The following is a 20736-nucleotide window of genomic DNA, read 5'->3' as shown; positions in this document are numbered from 1 at the left end:
TTTTTTTTTTCTAATTTCAGTTTTTAATTAAAATATCTAATCCAATGAAATTATAATGAGCAAAATGTATTAAACATTGAATGAGCCTCGCACGACTGGTAGAAAGTAAACATTCGATTATCGCAAACGTACTATTCGGGTGAATGGAATGCGTATATCTAACATGGTTGGTTTAAACTTCTCTTATTTTTTTTTATTTCCGCACTGAGAATATATCTTGATCTCATATCCGCTATTCGGGCAGATATACAGCTCAGAACACGAGAATCTCCACGGTATCGATTTGCTTGCGCTCTCTTTGGTTACCGTGCTGGATCGAAATCCGTACACCTAAGCACACGATAATCTTCGACGGTCAATATAAAATCAAGAAATCACATATTGCTTTAAACTGACATGTTTAGTTATAGGTCTACTTATATTTTATCACTATTCTCCAGCAAAATGATTAAAATCACTCCGAAACTCGAAAAAATCATGTTTAAATAGAACATGTTTTGAATCGAAATCCGTACACAGTTTTTTGTGTGGATCAAAACCCGTACACTTTTGAATCGAAATCCGCACACACGCGATATAGACTGGATCAAAGTCCATACAACAATAAATCATACTCCGTATAGATGAAGAAGTACAAAAATGAAAATCTTTTATTTCTAATTTATCTTTAAATTACCGAATAAGTATATTTTGAGGATCAACTGGCTCCTAAAGTTTCACACGGTTTTCTAATTTTTGATATCAGCTGAAATAGTGCAATTTTCGTAGTGTTTCGTAGTAACTGGAACGCCGGAACCTCTCGAAGCTTCCCGGTACGACTTTCCCTTGCGCACCTCAGTCACAGCTCGTTTAAAATTGTTTGCCGTATATTTATACTTGTTTTCTTCCATTATAAGCTGAAAACAAAAAGAAAGTTCAACAATATATGCATGATACACACACTGTACGGATTTAGATTCAAGCAAATAACAAGAATCAAAATCCTTACGGCACAGTTTTTGTTGAATAAATACAACTTACACTATTTATTAGACAATATACAGCTCGAAAATAACAAAGACTTACCTTTTCCATCAATTTTAAAAAGATTCACAGAGTAAAACACTTATATCCCACTTGAAAATCGTTTTTATCTGAAGAACGTTTTCTTAGTAAATTCTCTAACGATACAACGAAATGACAACTGAAACCGATACACGATTGATTTTTCATTTTTAATATTTTTATTTCATGGCCTACTGGCGCATAGTTTAATTTAACAGAAGGCCAACAGCTCCACGGACATGTACATGTAACTATCATATGAATTTTCATTTTTATAATGCTTAAAACTGCAGAAAAACATCAAGGTGTACGGATTTCGATACTGTACGGGTTTCGATCCAGCACGGTATAACGACTACTCTAGCTAGAAACTGTACGTGTAGCCTCTTTGACTGGACACTGGTGACTTATTATATAGGTATTATTATTCCCTTATTCACACACATATTTGAAGGGTGGTAGTGGGTGGTTGGGTGATGTAGGAAAAATTGAAGTTGCCTGCCGTAAGTAAACGACGTCGAGGACGTCCGTTAAACATGCGGAGCAACCTGTGCAGAAGGGATATGTGTATTTTGCATAACATACGCATAACGAACGCAATTTTCCTTGAAGGACGGGATGAGGGAACTCTACGGGATGTGTTTTGAGAAGTTGAAAAAGTGGACTGGGGTAGTACACATAGTAACAGAGGATTCGGTTGTGAAGTGGACAACAACGGTATCAAGAATTGTAAATATGATTTGTAATTTACATACGCGATCGTCGCATATAACCTGTACAGGAGATTTAATCGGTACATGGTACTTTTGGAGGCACCGAGGAAATGAGAAGATGGTTGTGATAATAGACTGTACTCGACTGAAGGTAAAGAGGCTGAGCATGTGTATTATGTATTTGTGAAAAACAAAACTTACGGAAAACTGGCCCCAAAAAGAAGTTTGAATTTTCGCGAAATTTCGAACATTTAAATCGGTGGAGTTGTTCGTAATGACCAACCACATCCTCACTAATGGTGAGGCGATCGTTTTAAGTTGGTATTGATGGGACGGCCAATTAAGATTTTTTGAAAACAACTATGTTTTAGTTTTAGAATATTTTTTTCTGAAAAATTAAACTTTACTCAAAATTCAAACGACGTTGAATAAAAACCGGCGTCTAAGAAAACGGAAGTCCATCCTATTATGACTAGTTCTACCAGATCAGAAGAGCATAATTGAAAATATTACAAAATTCTAACAACAGGAGATGCAAATAACATATTTTGTTACGATATTGTATTTTCCCATTTGCTTTTGAAAACAAAATTGGAACCGAATGAGTTTAATAACAAATCCTGACTCGAAGTTGTTCTGAAACAAGTCTAACGAATTTTTCGTCTGAATTGTAACTTACCCGTTCGGAAGGACAGAACCAAAATATAACAAAAGTTGTTAGTTTGTTATGAGAAAAACCTATCAGGTAGTGTTTTTATATGATCCCGTTACGTGTTAAAATAACAAAAATTATAACGAAAACTATTCCACTAGTATCAAACCCATATCAAACTTTGTTACTAACGCTTCAACTTTCTAACAAAATCAGATAGCATTTAGAACAGTGTAAAAATAACCATTGTTAGAAACAGCAGGTTTTGATAGGGACGAAAAATTTGCTAGAATTGTTTCATGACAACTTTATTTCAGGATTTGTTATTATAACTCATTCAGATTGAATGTTGTTATCAGAAGCACATGGGAAAATTCGAAATCGTATCGAAATATGTTATTTGTATCTCGTGTTGATAGAATTTAGTAATCTCTTAGTTATTTTGTTCTGATCGGGTATTCTTTCTAACAAAGGTTTTAATTATACTGTTCTATATGCTATCATATTTTGTTAGAAAGCTGATACGTTAGTAACAAAGGTTGATATGGGTTTGATACTAGTAGCGGCACTTTTGTTAAAATTTCTGTTATTTCAACACCTAACGGGATCAAATTGAAAACACAACCTGAAATTTTTTTCTCGTAGCAAACTAACAGCTTCTGTTTTTTTTGATCGGGTATTTATTGCACTAAAATAGTTAAAGGGTGGTGTTCATAACACGATCGCCTAGTTGACGTAGGTCTATGGTATATTATTTCATACCAGACCGAGTTGTAGCGCTTTTTAACCCTCTAGTGCAGCGGTTCTCAACCTTTTTTTGTCCGCGTACCCCTTGGCAATATTTTACATATCGATTGTACCCCCTGGCTTGGAATGTTCTCGCAGAGTGGGAGAGAGTAGTGGTAGATCATGTTGTGGAAGTCTAGTTAAGGTTTCAAATTGAACTCTGGTCAAATAATGATTGCTACAGTCTTGTTTTAAGAGCAAGATTGAACAACAAAGTATTATAAAGAAAAATTTCTTTGTCCGCCATTACTGATTATTTTATGGGTCAGTTAACGTGTTGCCTGAATGTTCAAAAATGGATATAAAATCGGAAAAATTATCAACTACGAATGTTTTACTATCTATCTTTGTGTTCTTATGTGTACTTTAATCGTATAAATGAGGTTACAAGTGAGCAACAAAAAATACCACTGCTAATGATTTCCCGATTTCAAAAGAGGCGCGCAGAGATTGTATCTTCAGATATCAAGAATATCATAAGATATCCCGTAAATGCGCTCACGAGCATTTGTTGCTCATTTCGGCAGTTCCTATTATCACAGAAGCATGTGAATAGCCAAAAGTGGACATTAAGGGGCCATCCACATACCACGTGGACAGCTTTTGGGGGTGGGGGAATTTATTTGGGCAGTTTTCGTTAAAATCGTTAAAAATCTGGCCACGGTGTATGTGGATGGCCCCTAAAAACGCGAAATCTCTGCTCACCCCTTTTGAAATCGGAGAAGAACAACAAATGGAATTTGGAAAGGAGCTACTATTTTCATCCACGCTTACATTACTGAATATAACTAAATATAAGAAAAAGCTCAATTTTTAGTTAATCTATTTCTAACGTATTTCCCTTTTGTTCTAACCTTATCAAAGCATGCATGCATGTTTAACTCAAGATCGTTAAGTGCCACCTTCGAAACTCAAAACTTGTTTATTTTTATATTTTTGTATACAAAAATCGGCATGAAATAGCTTCGAAAAAACAAACGAAAAGGCTACTTACATACTCTTACATACAAAAGTTTGTGCCTTTAGTTGAAAGCTTAAAGATAATTATTTCATCGTATGGAACTGCCACTCGCGTAAAATTGCGTAATTTGGAGATGGTTGAGGTATTTGGTATTTTTTTTGAGGAAAGTATCCTCAAAAATATCGAAATATGTCCAATAACTTCTTTATTTTAGGAGATAAAAAATAACAATGTTCAGCATAAACATATATTTTTGGATGCCTGATAACTTTTTAGAAGATTTGAAAACTCGGAAAAATCCGAGAAAAAAGTAATGAGCAAGATCGCGCCAAATCACCGATGGTCGAAAATCGACCATTTTTGATTTGAATGAAACTTTGCACACGCATTTGGCTTAGCAAACTGAGCATTTTCCACAGATGGAGCGATTTTTCACACCCATGAGTTACGTTCCAAAAGGGTATAGGTTTTATTCGAAGCATTGTAGCCCAGAAACCGTTGGTTGTATAGAAAAACTGTCTGAGAATGAGTTGTAGGGAATTAAAAATGCACCATAAAAAATATACACTGTACGAAAAAAATTTTTTTTGACCAAAAAAAATTGAAAATAAACAATACGCAACTTTTAAAAAAAGGTCCAGGATGGAGAAATGAAAAATATTTTTTTTATGGTAGATTAATTTTTTTATAAAAATTCTAATTTAAACATTTTTCAAAATATTTGTATTCTGATGATCTTAAAAGATGCAGAGAGTCATTTTGAATCAAAAAGCTCTTGGTAGTAAACATTCTAAAGGCATCGGTTTTCGAGTTATTTTATATTTAAGCTCAATAAATTATTAATATTTCGGAAAATACACGAATTTTTTAATTTGTCCATGGTTCTCCAGCAAAAACCATACGTTCATTGGAATGCTTGATCAAAAATATACAATTCATTCTTTGACAACAAAACGATTGGGCGAACGGTTCTCAAGCAAAGAGTTAAATGTTCTAAGTGATATAAATATATATAGGAATCAAATATTTGTTTTCGAGTTTTATTATCTTAGGAACATATTTTTTTTACATAGATACTTATAGAACTAGTTTTACCTTATATTTTATATACATCATAAGTTTGCTCGAATGTTTTATAAAATAATATGTTTGTCGTGCAACACTACCTACTTGTTTACTAATAATAACTGTTTGTAAAGTACGCAACCAATAACTACTGGGTCACCTATAATATCTGTTTTCGTATATAAATACGATTGCACTACTCCAGTCGTATTAGTAACAGTTTGCATTTTGTGAAGATGAATAAAGTGAAAATGGAATCAAGCTTACGCAAATTAAACGAAAACGTTATTGCAAAATTTAAAATATTGAACAGTCAAGCTCATTTCGATATGTCTTTATCAATTTGTGATTCGTGTAGTTATTGGAATGATAGTCAAGTCACCATTCATCCCTTCGTTGTTTACTATTCAGAATCTGGAACACTTAAGAATATCAGCTTCATCATAATATCGGAAGTACTCCATCATGATACTGTTGTGGTTCAGGTGTTCAGTGCCAAATTAATGAGTTTTTTGAAAACAACAATAGAGTTGAAAAAAGCGATATTAATGTCTGATGGAGCTGCCTCACAATATGAAAATAGAAAAAACTTTGCAACAAAATATAACGTCGATGCAGAGTGGCATTTATTGCGACTTCTCATGGTAAAGGCCCATGCGATGCAATTGGTGGCATATTAAAACGAATGGCAGGAAATGCAAGTTTAGCTAAAGAACATGAACATCCCATTACAAGCGCAAAAGAATTGTATGATTGTAATAAAAATTCATCAAAAATGTCATTTAGTTGGGTATCACATGAAGAATATGAACAAGGAGTAACAGAATGGAGCAATATTTTCAAAAAATCTATTATGATAGCTGCCACACAAAAGTATTACTCTTTTGTTCCGACTTCAGAAAATAAGATACAAACGAAGCTGTTTTCAAAAGATGACGAATCATTTACTTATGATGTATATAAAATATAAGGTAAACTAGTTCTGTAAGTATCTATGTCATAAAAATTATGTTCCTAGGATAATAAAACTCGAAAATAAATATTTGATTATTATATATATTTATATCACTTAGAACATTTAACTATTTCCTTGAGAACCGTTCGCCCAATCGTTTTGTTGTCAAAGAATGAATTGTATATTTTTGATCAAGCATTCCAATGAACGTATGGTTTTTGCTGGAGAACCATGGACAAATTAAGAGAAACGTGTATTTTCCTAAATAATTACGATTTTTCGAGCTTAAATTAGAAATAACTCGAAAACCAATGCCTTTAGAATGTTTACTACCAAGAGCTTTTTGATTCAAAATGACTCTCTGCATCTTTTGAGATCATCAGAATACAAATATTTTGAAAAATGTTTAAATTAGAATTTTTATAAAAAAATTAATCTACCATAAAAAAATAATTTTTCATTTCTCCATCCTGGACTTTTTTTTAAAAGTTGCGTATTAACGTCAAGTTTCTTTAAAAAAATAAATAAAAAAAATCAACTTTTTTTTTAAATTGATATATAATGTTTATTTTTAATTTTTTTGGTCAAAAAAAATTTTTTTGTACAGTGTATATTTTTTTTATGGTGCATTTTTAATTCCCTACAACTCATTCCCAGACAGTTTTTCTATACAACCAACGGTTTCTGGGATACAATGCTTCGAATAAAACCTATGCCAAAAGGCATACGACCTTTTAGAATGTAATTCATGGGTGTAAAAAATCTCTCCACCTGTGAAAAATGCTCAGTTTGCTAAGCCAAATACGTGTGCAAAGTTTCATTCAAATCAAAAATGGTTGATTAAACTTTCGCGTATTTCCAGGCGATTTGAAATGATTTTGCTCTAATAACGAAAATTGAGATTTTCAGCGCCTTTTCATTGAAAACTTTATGTTGCTCGTAATATGTAAGAGATAGAAACATGATGTCTTCGGCAAAGTTTCTTGTTTTGAGATCACCTGAAATGTTGCCGAAGACACCATGCGTCTATCTCAATCTGATTGAAAAGTAAATTTTCTATCTCACTTTTAGGTGGATTGATCACTCATCTTCCTACATCGAAAGATGCATTTTTGAATATCTTGAAACTTCTCCGAACATACGTTATGGCTATAATCAACATTTTCGTCGCTTTTTAAGTAATCGCACGAAAACAACAAAATAAAACACTGTGCAGTGTTTTTAGTCTCGCTCGCAAGCAGCATGCAACACCATGTGAGGTTCTCGGTGCCCCAAGTATGATGACAGTTCTACAAGGTATGCTACATTTTTGTCTATCCACGCACACAAACAAATCTCGTTATGAAAAATTTCGCGTTTTGTATGGAATTCAGAACATTTTTGGAAATTTCTCCTTTAATGTTGTTTTATATCTGATTTTTTTGGTTTTTGAGTGAATCTCCAGTTGAAACACACTAGAAATTGATATTAATTTAGATATAGTGTGAAAAATTGCGACAATATGTCGAAATAAAATATATAAAAATGCTATATTTCTAATAGTTGGAGCATAATCTTAGTCATTGTCATAGCTCATGACTTTTGTTACTGTATGAAACACAAGTGACTCTATTTAGAAGCGCTATTAGAGTACAAGAAAATAACGAAAAGTGCAAAAAGGTTACCGGCAAATTGATGAAAAACAGCATATTTTACCTAAACCGCAGCATGTTTATTTATGTATTCCCCACAAATAAAACATGTTTCAACATCATTTCTATAACTTTTCAGGAAAGTATGTTTTATAAGTTTAGTTTAAAATACAAACTCATTTCAAATTTCATACAAAATTGGAAAAGGTTCATAACGATCACTAATACTAATGCATCGACGTGAATAGCATACCTTGTAGAACTGTCATCATACTTGGCTCGGTGCCGCCGCTTTCACACAATAGAGAATTCTCCATTGAAGCTAATTCTCGTTCTTTCTCGCTTTCTTTCTTGCTCGCATTTACTCCCGACTCCCAAGACCATATGGTCGGTGTTAAGTCAGACCGGACCAAGTCGCAAAATTGGAAAAAACGAGTTAACGATAGTATTGGATAAAGATTTTCTTAAGCTACATCACACAACAATCAGATTTTATTTATCTCTAAAACAGCAGTAATAACAGCATGATTTTTGTCTGCATGACCAATGAAAAGCGATTACAGTGTTCAGTCAGAATGGACCAAGTGTTTATTTTCAAGGAAACTGCTTTCGGTCAGCTATTACTAAAAGCTAACGAACGGAACAATTTTCAAGCGTTTTTTCGGATTTCTTTGTATCAGAGAACTCTTTCACTCACCCCCCATCGGAATCTATACAGTTTCACGCACTGCCGTGGTTTTGAATGTGTTTTTGGACCATTTATTGCTGTCACTAACATGACCTGATATCAGCCTTATAGTGTGCAGACAAAGTGAACCATGTGTTAAGCAGAAAAAAGTTGAAATTATCGGAATTTGCAGCTTCGGTTTGAAGTCAACATAAATGAATTTTAACACTATCAGGCAACTGATCGGAATCATTCGTTGTTTTGCTTTCGTCTCGATTAGACGCAAATTGTTCATCTCCGTTTGAGTTTGCAAAATAACAATACACGAGTTATCGTACGGGTGTTTTTTTGTCGATTAGTTCTTGTGCTGCGCGATAACAATAGCCGGTAGTTTATCGGCAGAAACATCTTCTGCACACTGGTAGGGGCAGGCTACCCCGCCAGTGATCCGATACGCAGCTGATATATCAGCAAGAATAATTATCCCGCACCGCTGTTACCCCGCTAGCAGCACGGACCACCATACGATCGAGCGAGTGGAAGTCAACTACAAGTGGCATCTACAAGGTCGCGTGTAGGATACGGCCACTGTGTCACAACACGAAGCTGGATCGTCATTGTTTGTTCTGCGGAGACGCTCGATTAATCCTACTATCAGCCGTGAGGCCGTGACTTAGACGTTCGGTGAAGTATTCACTTTAGAATTTTTATCATTATTATTAATAGTATTATTATTATTGTTATTATCATAATTATTATTACTATTATTATTATTAGTATTATTATTATTATTATTATTATTATTATTATTATTATTATTATTATTATTATTATTATTATTATTATTACTATTGTTATTAGTATTAGTATTACTGCCTTTTTTTTTATTTTGATCCATTGTAGTTTGAAAAATTGTTTTTAAAATTTAATAGCAACTACTTGACCCCCCCCCCCCCCACATTCGAATATTTATCGTTTGTGTGCGGTAGAGCGTAACGCTCCCGCAAAATGGACGACATGCAGGTGCAACTATTCCTGGATGTGGAAACAACTGGGGAAGAGATTGAGATCTCCCCCATCAATTCCCCTCTACCTTCCCCGCTACCTAGCCCCGTACCAAGGGTACCGGCAACACGGGTGAAAGCTTACCCAGATGCTTCGAAAGGTCCGTTCGTAGTTTACTTCAGGCCCATAAAGAAGCCTCTAAATATAATTCAAATCGGCAAGGACCTGGCAAAACAGTTTTCGGACGTAACCGAAATTACAAAGGTTAGACCGAACAAACTGCGAGTTGTTGTGAGTAGCTTGAAGCAAGCAAACGCAATTGCTAGCTACGAGCTCTTCACGAGAGAGTACCGCGTGTACATCCCTGCCAAGGACGTGGAGATCGACGGTGTGGTTACCGAAGGAAGCCTCACGGTCGATGACATTTTGCGTCACGGGGTTGGCTGCTTCAAGAATCCCCTGATTCAAGATGTAAAGATACTGGATGTCAAGCAATTGCATTCAGTATCCATCGAAGAAGGGAAGAAGAAATTCTTCCCTTCGGATTCCTTCCGTGTAACATTCGCCGGATCCGCACTGCCGAACTACATCTCTTTGGACAGGGTTCGTCTGCCTGTACGCCTGTTCGTACCGCGGGTCATGCATTGCCAAAACTGCAAGCAGTTAGGTCATACAGCCACCTACTGCTGCAACAAGGCACGCTGCAGCAAGTGCGGAGGCAATCATGCTGAGACCGCTTGCAGTGAGGATACTGAAAAGTGTCTTTACTGCGAGGGAACTCGGCATGACCTTTCGGCGTGTCCCGCGTACAAACAGCGCGAGGAAAAAATAAAGCGTTCCCTCAAGGAACGATCAAAGCGCTCTTTCGCAGAAATGCTGAAGAGTGCTGAGCCACCCTCGACAGGAAACATCTTTTCCTTTTTGCCAACCGATGAGGGTACATCTGACGATCCCGTCGAAGGGTGTTCTTATGCCATGCCAGAAGGATCTAGGAAGAGGAGAATGATCAACTCTCCTAATCTTTCTCGCAAAGGTCGCAAGATAACCCCTAGCGGAATGACCAATAAGCCAACACAAAAAGGAAGCGGTGAAGAAAAACCGAAGCAAGTACCTCCCGGTTTTAATTTTAAATCAAACCAGGAGTACCCACCGCTTCCTGGGGCACCAAAAACCCCTCGTGCACCCATTTCTCGATCAGAAGATAAAATAGAAACAGGGTTCATAAAATTTTCTGATATTGTGGACTGGATATTTAAAACATTCAACATACCAGATCCCCTACAAAATATTCTTCTTGCCCTTCTTCCTACAGTGAAAACCTTTTTGATGCAACTAGCAGCAACTTGGCCCCTCATTTCAGCTATCATATCTTTCGATGACTAATACGGCGAAAGAGGTTAGGAATTTTATCACTGTATTACAGTGGAATTGCAGAAGTATCATCCCCAAATTCGATCTATTTTCTCATTTAATAAGTACATACAATTGTGACGCATTTGCGCTCTGTGAAACCTTTCTCAATTCAAACGATCAACTCAATTTCCGCGATTTTAACATTATTCGTCGAGATCGAGACTCACACGGTGGAGGGGTACTTTTAGGGATTAAAAAGTGCTATTCCTTCTTCCGAATCGACCTCCGCTCGATCTCGAATATTGAAGTCGTTGCCATTCAAACGAATATGAATGGAAAAGACCTATGCCTTGTTTCGTTATATATGCCTCCATCCGCGCGGATTGAACAGAAGCATCTCACTGATATAGCAGAGTTGCTTCCCGCGCCTTTTTTGATATTGGGAGATTTTAATTCTCACTGTTCGCTATGGGGGTCGCTGTACGACGACAACCGATCTTCTTTAATCTGTAACTTGATCGACGACTGTCATATTGAACAGTTTTGAATACTGGGGAAGCGACACGTGTACCTAATCCTCCAGCACGTGAAAGCGTGCTTGACCTATCCCTTTGCTCGACATCACTAGCGTTAGATTGCCGGTGGAAAGTAATCAACGATCCCCACGGTAGTGATCATCTTCCAATCGTTATATCAATTGCTAATGGTTCAACTCCCCCGAACCCAATCAATATTTCCTACGACCTTACACGTAATATTGATTGGAAGTGTTATGAGTCTATTATAGCGCAATCTATCGAGACTCACGAGGAACTTCCTCCGGAGGAAGAATACGCGTTCTTAGCTGGCTTGATAATCGACGCCGCGACTCAAGCTCAGACGAAACCGATACCCGGGGTAACGATTAGACAGCGCCCTCCCAACAAATGGTGGGACAAAGAGTGCTCTGAGCTGTACGCGCGAAGGTCCGCGGCGTATAAGGACTACCGGGAGTACGGCACTGTCAACAGTGGGAAACAGCGATGAGCACTCTTTGGGATACCGCCAGGCGCATGCGGAACCGTGACGCTTCGAATGAAAGCGAGGAGTATTCAGATCGCTGGATACTCAATTTTGCCAAAAAGGTCTGTCCAGACTCTGTACCGGAACAGAAAACCTTTCGCGACGCGTTATTAGTAACTACGGAAGAGCCTCCATTTTCGATGTTGGAATTTTCAATGGCTCTCCTGTCGTGCAACAATAAGGCTCCAGGGTTAGATAGAATAAAATTCAACCTGTTGAAGAATCTACCCGACTCTGCAAAAAGACGCTTGTTGAATTTGTTCAACAAGTTTCTTGAGCTAAATATTGTTCCGCATGACTGGAGGGAGGTAAAAGTCATTGCTATTCGGAAACCCGGGAAACCTGCCTCTGATCACAATTCATATAGGCCGATTGCGATGCTCTCTTGTCTCCGGAAATTAATGGAGAAAATGATCCTCTTACGGTTAGACAAATGGGTCGAAACAAACGGGTTACTTTCAGATACTCAATTTGGCTTTCGCCGGGGCAAAGGGACGAACGATTGCCTAGCGTTGCTTTCTACTGAAATTCAACTAGCCTTTGCTCGAAAAGAGCAAATGGCTTCTGCGTTCATGGATATTAAGGGGGCTTTTGACTCTGTCTCTGTAGAAGTTTTAAGCGCGAAACTTCATTCGCAGGGACTTTCACCAAGTTTGAATAGCTTTTTGCTCAATTTGTTGTCAGAAAAGCATATGTATTTCTCACATGGCGATTCGACAACTTCCCGAATTAGTTACATGGGCCTCCCCCAGGGCTCATGTTTAAGTCCTCTCTTATATAATTTTTACGTCAATGACATCGATGAATGTCTTGCAAATTCATGCACGCTAAGGCAACTTGCAGACGATAGCGTTGTATCCATTACTGGTGGCAAGGCTAGCGATCTGCAAGGACCATTGCAAGATACCTTAGACAATTTGTCTGAATGGGCTCTTAAGCTGGGTATCGAATTCTCTCCGGAGAAAACTGAGCTGGTCGTTTTTTCTAGGAAGCATAACCCAGCTCAGCTGCAGCTCCTACTAACGGGTAAAACGATCTCTCAGGTTTTAGTCGCTAAATATCTCGGGGTCTGGTTCGACTCCAAATGCACCTGGGCTTGTCATATTAGGTATCTGACACAAAAATGCCAACAGAGGATTAATTTCCTTCGTACGATTACCGGAACTTGGTGGGGTGCTCACCCAGGAGACCTTCTAAGGTTATACCAAACAAGGATATTGTCAGTTCTTGAGTACGGCTGTTTCTGCTTTCGCTCCGCCGCGAACACGCACATTATAAAATTAGAGAGAATACAATATCGTTGTTTGCGTATTGCCTTGGGTTGCATGCAGTCGACCCATACGATGAGTCTTGAAGTGTTAGCGGGTATTCTTCCGTTGAAACATCGTTTTTGGAATCTCTCTTACCGGTTTCTAATTCGATGCACAGTTATGAACCCATTAGTAATTGAAAATTTCGAGAGGTTGGTCGACCTTCAATCTCAATCCAGATTTATGACTTTATATTTTGACTATATGGCTCAAGATATTAATCCTTCTTCATACGATTCCTCCAATGTCGCACTTTTAGCTACTTCTAATAATGCTATATTCTTCGACACCACCATGAAACAAGACATTTCTGGTATCCCGGATCAATTGCGACCCCAAGAGATCCCTAAGATTTTTTTCAATAAGTTTAAACATGTTAGTTATGATAAAAGGTTTTTCACTGACGGATCTAATCTAGATGAGTCCACTGGCTTCGGTGTTTTCCACGAAAATTTTACCGCCTCCTACAAACTCGATGCTCCTGCTTCCGTGTACGTCGCAGAACTTGCTGCTATTCAGTACTCTCTTGGAATCATCGAAACCCTACCCATAGACCACTACTTCATCTTCATAGATAGTCTCAGTGCCATTGAGGCTCTGCGATCAATGAAGCCTGTGAAGCACACCCCGTATTTCCTGGGGAAAATACGGCGGTTTTTAAGTGCTTTAACAGATAAAAATTACCGGGTTACCTTAGCGTGGGTCCCTTCTCATTGCTCGATTCCGGGTAACGAAAAGGCTGACTCTTTAGCTAAGGTGGGTGCTATTGACGGCGATATTTATTAAAGACCAATTGCTTATGATGAATTTTATAGCATTTTGCGTCAGAGAACACTCAACAGTTGGCAATCATCATGGAACTCAGATGAACTGGGACGGTGGCTACATTCCATTTTTCCTAAGGTATCGACGAAAGCATGGTTCAAGGGGTTGGATGTAGGTCGGGACTTCATTCGCGTGATGTCCAGACTTATGTCCAATCACTATATGTTAAACACGCATCTCTTTCGTATAGGGCTTGTAGACAGTAATCACTGCGTTTGTGACGATGGCTACCATGACATCGAGCATGTTGTTTGGTCGTGTACCGAATACTGTGGTGTTAGGTCTGAGCTTATAGATTCCCTTCGGGCCCGAGGAAAACAACCGAACGTACCCGTTAGAGACATTCTGGGAAGCGGTGATCTCCAGTACATGACACAGCTATACGTGTTCATAAAACTCGCTGGTATTAAAATATGAAACTCTTCTATCTATTTGTTAGATAACCATTTCCGCTACACGCTGAAAGAAGATGATACACTAAGCTGGAGACACTCAAACGAAGACTCGGCATCTTTATGTTCACGCAGACACCTCAGTCCAAACTGCTCAAATAGAACATCACTGCTTAGCCATGTACAAATAAATAAATCGTATAACTCAATATAGTTAAAATCAAAATTGTAACTCCCCTCCTCTCACCTTAAATCCCCACTAGCTCGTAGTCGGCCGCGAGAATAAAGAAAAGGCCTCCCTCTTTTCCCTGCTAATTTAGAATTTAAAAAAAATGTACTTGGCTCAGTTAAACATAAATTGTATCGTGCCGTGTCAAATAAACTATTTAAAAACCAAAAAACTTATCGGAATGCTTCTTTGCCCGTTAGTCAAAAAAGTATACTTTACCAGTAAATGACGAAAATGTACATGGTCCACTCTGATTGAACACGTAAATGAGAAACGTTAATCATTTGTGTGGGTGACACAACATTCCACAATTTCAGAAAGAAGTTCAAGTTACAGTAGTAATACTGATTTAAAACTTGATGATTCAACCAATAAATTATATCCTCAGGAGGTTGAAATAAGTGGTAATTGTATGTTTGTTACTGTTTTATGCAAGCTAATTAGATTTATGCCCATAATGAAATTACGAAGCTAAAGGCAACTCAAGCGATTGTTTGGAGAAGACCTTTCATATTAATACAAGAAGAAGCTGACTCGATTGACATTTAAGTGTGTAAAGCATGTTGTCAATATGTATTCAATATTATTTTCTAATCAATAATGGAGAACCTGTGCCAACTTTTCATGAAGCTGTCCTTGAAGCACTACATCCAAACGTGACAGAAATTCCAGAACCAGAACACGAGGAAACCATCCAGTCCATTATCAACTCTACGGCAATTTTGGCCAAAGTTGCAGAGAAAGTGGATGATTAAGAATAACTTAATTGAGTGAATTAACCATATTTTTGTTCCATTAAAACATTCCGCTCCTACCATTGATTTGTTGAAACGAATACAGTTTTAAGTTTATTCAAACTATTTTCAATAATTGTTGATGTCGCAGAAGCTAACCATGTAGATTAAAAACTTTTTGACTGTTCGATGATCAATGGACTAAAATTATTTGTTCAATTGTTCAGTCATAATGGACCAAGTCATTAATGATTCTTCTTTGATTCAATCAGAGTGGACCAAGTACATTTAATCAGTTACAAACCTGTCCTTTTTGAGCTCACGGCACTCCTTTTTTTTAATTGTCACATTGCATGATACAGTTAGAGAGTTACTCCAACTTATAACATCAAAACTGCGCAAAAATATTGAAAACTTCAAAATTCCCAGAGCAACAAACTTCAAACTCGTTTTTCTCGAAATGATCAAAATGTCACTTGGTCCGGTCTGACTTAACACCGACCATATGCACACACTCCCGTCCAGCGTTGCCAGGTCATTTTTTCAAAAATCTGGAAAAGGCAAAATAAAAATCTGGAAAAAATCTGGCAGTCATTTCGTGGGGTGAAAGGTTAATTTTTCGAATAAAAGTCTTGGGGTACGCAAAATTTGAGGTGACAAAATTGCAAAATTTCGCGCCAAAATTGAAGTAATGACCTTTTTGCGGAACAGAGAAAATAAAATCTGGATAAAATCTGGATCATCCATGAAAAGTCTGGATAATTGGACATCAAAGCTGTCTACCTGGATACATGTTCAAAAATCTTAATAATCCAGCTAAATCTAGATACCTGGCAACGCTGATAGCGAATGACCGCCGCCTAGTAACTAAAAAAATGTTCAATTCCACTTTGACTGCTCTTTCTCCGGGCGATCGCTGTACTATGCCGAGCAGACAAGTTGACTGCGGAAAGCAATCGCATTCGTGTTTCAACAGTCAACTTGCGATCCTTTACAAAGCACTGTGCCGAAGTAGTCCGACACCCTATCATTTTTTTGTCCCTCTGCAACCATCGCAAAGCATCTTGAAACAATTGTCTTCGGCTGGTCGTTCTCGCGAGTTGGTGAGTAGATACACACGAGGAGAGTAGACGGGACAAAAAAATGATAGGGTGTCGGACTACTTCGGCACAGTGCTTTGTAAAGGATCGCAAGTTGACTGTTAAAACACGAATGCGATCGCTTTCCGCAGTCAACTTGTCTGCTCGGCATAGTACAGCGATCGCCCGGAGAAAGAGCAGTCAAAGTAGAATTGAACATTTTTTTAGTTCCTAGGCGGCGGTCATTCGCTATGGCAGCGCTCGTTTATTTCGTTCAATCTTTCATTATGTATACGTTCAAGGTACAAAGTGAATAGGGTAGTTGGTACCATTTCTACAGCTTCGCTGAGTTGCGGGCCAGCGAAGACGGCACCGAAGGCGGGAAGTTAAGAATGAAATAACTTTTTGTCGCTTGACACATGTGATTTGCTATTTCCTAATTGTGTGCTTTGCATCTGACATGGATGGCCTTTAGATTTAATGTACAGGTATACTTAAGGCTGTACATTAACCCACGGTAAGGCGAACCGCCTACGCAGCGCAGGCCGCGCCAGTATGTTTTTAGCCTCACAGTCTTTCGTGAAGGTGTAAAAGAAATCATATTTTCTAATCAATATTTTGTACCGTAAAACTGGGTATCATTGATCAGCGGGGTAACATTGATCAGTTTTACCCTTCTCATGAATAATTGAAATAAAACTGCCCCGTGATTACTTTTGCTAAATTTGAGTAAAACATCTTAGTCTTGTGTCATTCGAGATCGGAACAATATTGCATTGTTTGAAAATTTTTATTGTTTTGATAACCAAATTTTAAAATCAATTTGATCGTTATATTTCTTACTCTCAGTAAGTGCCAAAAAAGCACTTTATACTAGTCGAATGTTAAACATTTCGTATTCATTGACATGTTTTCCAAATTCGTTATCTAATTTTCTCAATCAACTAGAAAAAAAATTTATGGAAATTTATTACATTTATAATTAATTAATTTATATATGTTGAGAAAGTCCAGTTTTATGCTCTAACCAGACATCATCCTGGTCTACGCCAGGATGTTGTTTTGGCTAGAGCATAGAACGTAAGAGGCTAGAGCTGGCCTATTGATACTTCCGTTGTTGGAAAGGCCTTGCATATATGATCAACATACGTTTTCTAAACACAAACATTTTACAACGATTGCTGACTTACAAAATACTTCTGGCACATTTCGCAACGTTTACGTTTTTCATCATCGAAAGGTGAAATTACATATGGCATAAAAATGACTCGCAGTAGGCCGCGGCTAGGTGCAAGGACAGGACTATCCTCCGCAATGAGAGCAGTCAAGGAGAACGTGATGTCAATCCGGAAAGCGTCTCTAAACATGTTATCAAAGCAATATCTAACATTTTTAGTTCAGAAAAGTTTCAAAACAATTCAAAATTGACACCGATCAAAGCTACCTCAAATAAGGAAACAACGACGAAAAACAAATGTTTTAATGTTCAAGATTTTCGAAGGGCTTTAAAAACTAACTTTTCAAGTTCTAAGGATGCCAATACTACTAGTACTAAAAATATGAAAACTGTAATTTCAGTTGTAAAATATATAAATACACAGGGATCTTTTTACGCGGTTGGTTGTACCGCGTTGAAAAAATCCGCGTATAAAAAACCGCGTAATTTTAAAAAATTGCTTAAAAAACTCCATTCAATAATAAGATTCGATTAAAAATAATGGCACGTAAGTAAATATAAACTTGAAAAATGATATAAAAATGGTAACGAAACACACAAAATAAGTTTTTAGTGCTTCTAAAATAAAAATTCATTGAAGAACTTGACAATAACCTTTTTATAATAATTTTGCTACATGTTTAAGCTTTCGTTTCTTAAACGGAAGTGAATCGCAACGACCCTGACTCGTATCGTTGTAAAATTATTAATGTATTTTTGTTTCTTCTTCCCGAATCAACGAAAATTGTCTATTTTTTGATAATAACAGCAAATATATTAAAAATATGAATTATTTAGATTAATAAAACAGAATATCTTATTGTCATGAACCATACGATTGATTTTTACTTTATTGGATTTACTTATACTGAACTTATTTCGCGTAAAAATAATCGTCACTGTGCTACAGCGATTTAGAACTTCTGAAGTAACCTAGTGTAGGTTGTAGGTCTTGTTGAGTATAACATTCGCTTATACTAGAAATTTTACAAACACCCTCAAAATCTGAAGTTAGGGTCAAAATACGGTTTTTTGGACCCCAGCGCATATAATATTTTTTAACTCAGTCATTTATCAACCGATTTTTAATATTTAAGCAGTTTTAGAAAGGGGATAAATAGAGCTTTCAAAATATATACATAATATCAATAAAACATGTTGAGTTATTTGAGTTTAAATATAGGTTTTTAGATTTTTTCACGCAGTTTTTCGACTTAATTTGTAATTTGCCGTTTTTTTAAGAAACATACCACAAATATACTATAATTTTGAAAGTATATTCAATTCCGAATCAAATGAAAGTATTTTGGTGAAAATCGGTTGATATTTGGCTAAGTTATATATATTTTTTTTAGAAAACCAGTATTTTTGGCTTCTGTCGCACAATTATTTCACGGAGCTACAAATGATAAAAAAATGCAAGAACTTTTGATGTGACTTAGTGTGGGTTATATTAGATCAATGATCTAATTAATCAGCCAATATAGGCTTTTACTTAGTATAAGTCTGGTCTTCTTCAATCAGTTATTAAAAACTATCTTTAGATTTAATCTTCTTAATTGTCTCCGTACGTACTCGTTCACGGTTCAAATCAGAAAGCTCTTTTATTCGGTCTTTTCATGCTATCATTTATCGAGAGCGAGAAGTCTCTCGCATCGATTGGTTTTAGAACAAATTTGTTATTTTTACATGCTTAATTTAAATAACTAAACTATCAGTATATAACAGGTTATAGTTTAAGTCACTTGCGCGTTTACTTTAAGTTTTTCAAAAAACCCCAAAAATTATAGGTTAAGGTCAAAACCCTGCTTTTTACCTTAGCTTACATTTTTATGTTTAATTCGGTTATTTTCCAACCAATTTTTTATATTTTGGCTGTTTTGGATAGGCGAAAAATAGAAACTTTGGAAAATATAAATATATTTAAACAGTTTACCTATATGTGATGAATAGTTTTAAAATAAATAAGATGATTCATAATTAATAAAATAAGATGATTTACAATTTTTTTCAAATTTTACCTATATGTGACAAATAGTATGTTACACTCAACAAGACCTATAACCTACACTAGGTCACTTCAGAAGTTCTTGCATTTTTTTTCTTTTGTAGCACAGTGTAATCCGCGTTATGTCAAAAAACCGCGTAAAAATAATCCGCGTTATTGTGAAAATCGCGTATAAAAAAACCACATAAAAAAACCCGCGTAAAAAAAGACCCCAGCGTACTCACGAAAAAGTGAAAAAACTGCTCAATGTTACCCCGTTTTACGGTATATACCTACCTATTTGTGTTGTTGCGAGCACAAGTGGTTGATTTTTCTTTAAATGCTGTTAATCAATTTACTTTGATTATTGAATTTCATAGATTCAACTGCACTAATGCAGTGCAGAGCATGCAACAAAACGAGACGATCAAAGGAATTGGAATTTTGTATTAAAACGTAATTGAATTTGGATACGACGGCCATGTAGCATGTACCACTTTCACTCTATGAAAAAACAACGGATACAAACGTTGCGAGCTATTTATTTAAAATATATATATTTAAAACTTATTCCAACCACAAATCGTAATTTTGACAACAATGCGAATGTTAATCATCATTTCGGAATTCTCTCGCTACGCCTCAAACGTAAGAATGCTTTAGACTGATTGACTGTTTTTTCGGTCGATCATGAACATAAACGAAAAACGGAATGGTAATGCAGACAGAACATTGTACGAAGTTTCCCGAACGGCCTTGAATACCGATGCCGTGCTCCTTTTGCGGAAACAACGCACGCAGCCCGTTGCATATTCGTGAATGTTGAAGACTGATTGACTGTTTTTTCGATCGATCATGAACGCAAACGAAAAGTGGTATGTGAATGCCGGCAGACGATTTTATGACGGACATGAAAGACAAAGCGGCGGTCCTTTTGCGGAAGCAAACGTTGCCCGCAGCTCGTTCCACATTCGCTCTGCTTTAAACCGTTCTTTGAAATTGAACATGCTGCAGATACAAGTTGAAAATGAGCGAAGGATCGCACAAAAAGGAAAGCATGTAACTGAACG

Source organism: Wyeomyia smithii, chromosome 3, assembly GCF_029784165.1.
Source record: "Wyeomyia smithii strain HCP4-BCI-WySm-NY-G18 chromosome 3, ASM2978416v1, whole genome shotgun sequence".
Lineage (NCBI taxonomy): Eukaryota > Metazoa > Arthropoda > Insecta > Diptera > Culicidae > Wyeomyia > Wyeomyia smithii.
The sequence above is the reverse complement of the archived record's forward strand: the minus strand, read 5'-3'. Positions refer to the sequence as shown.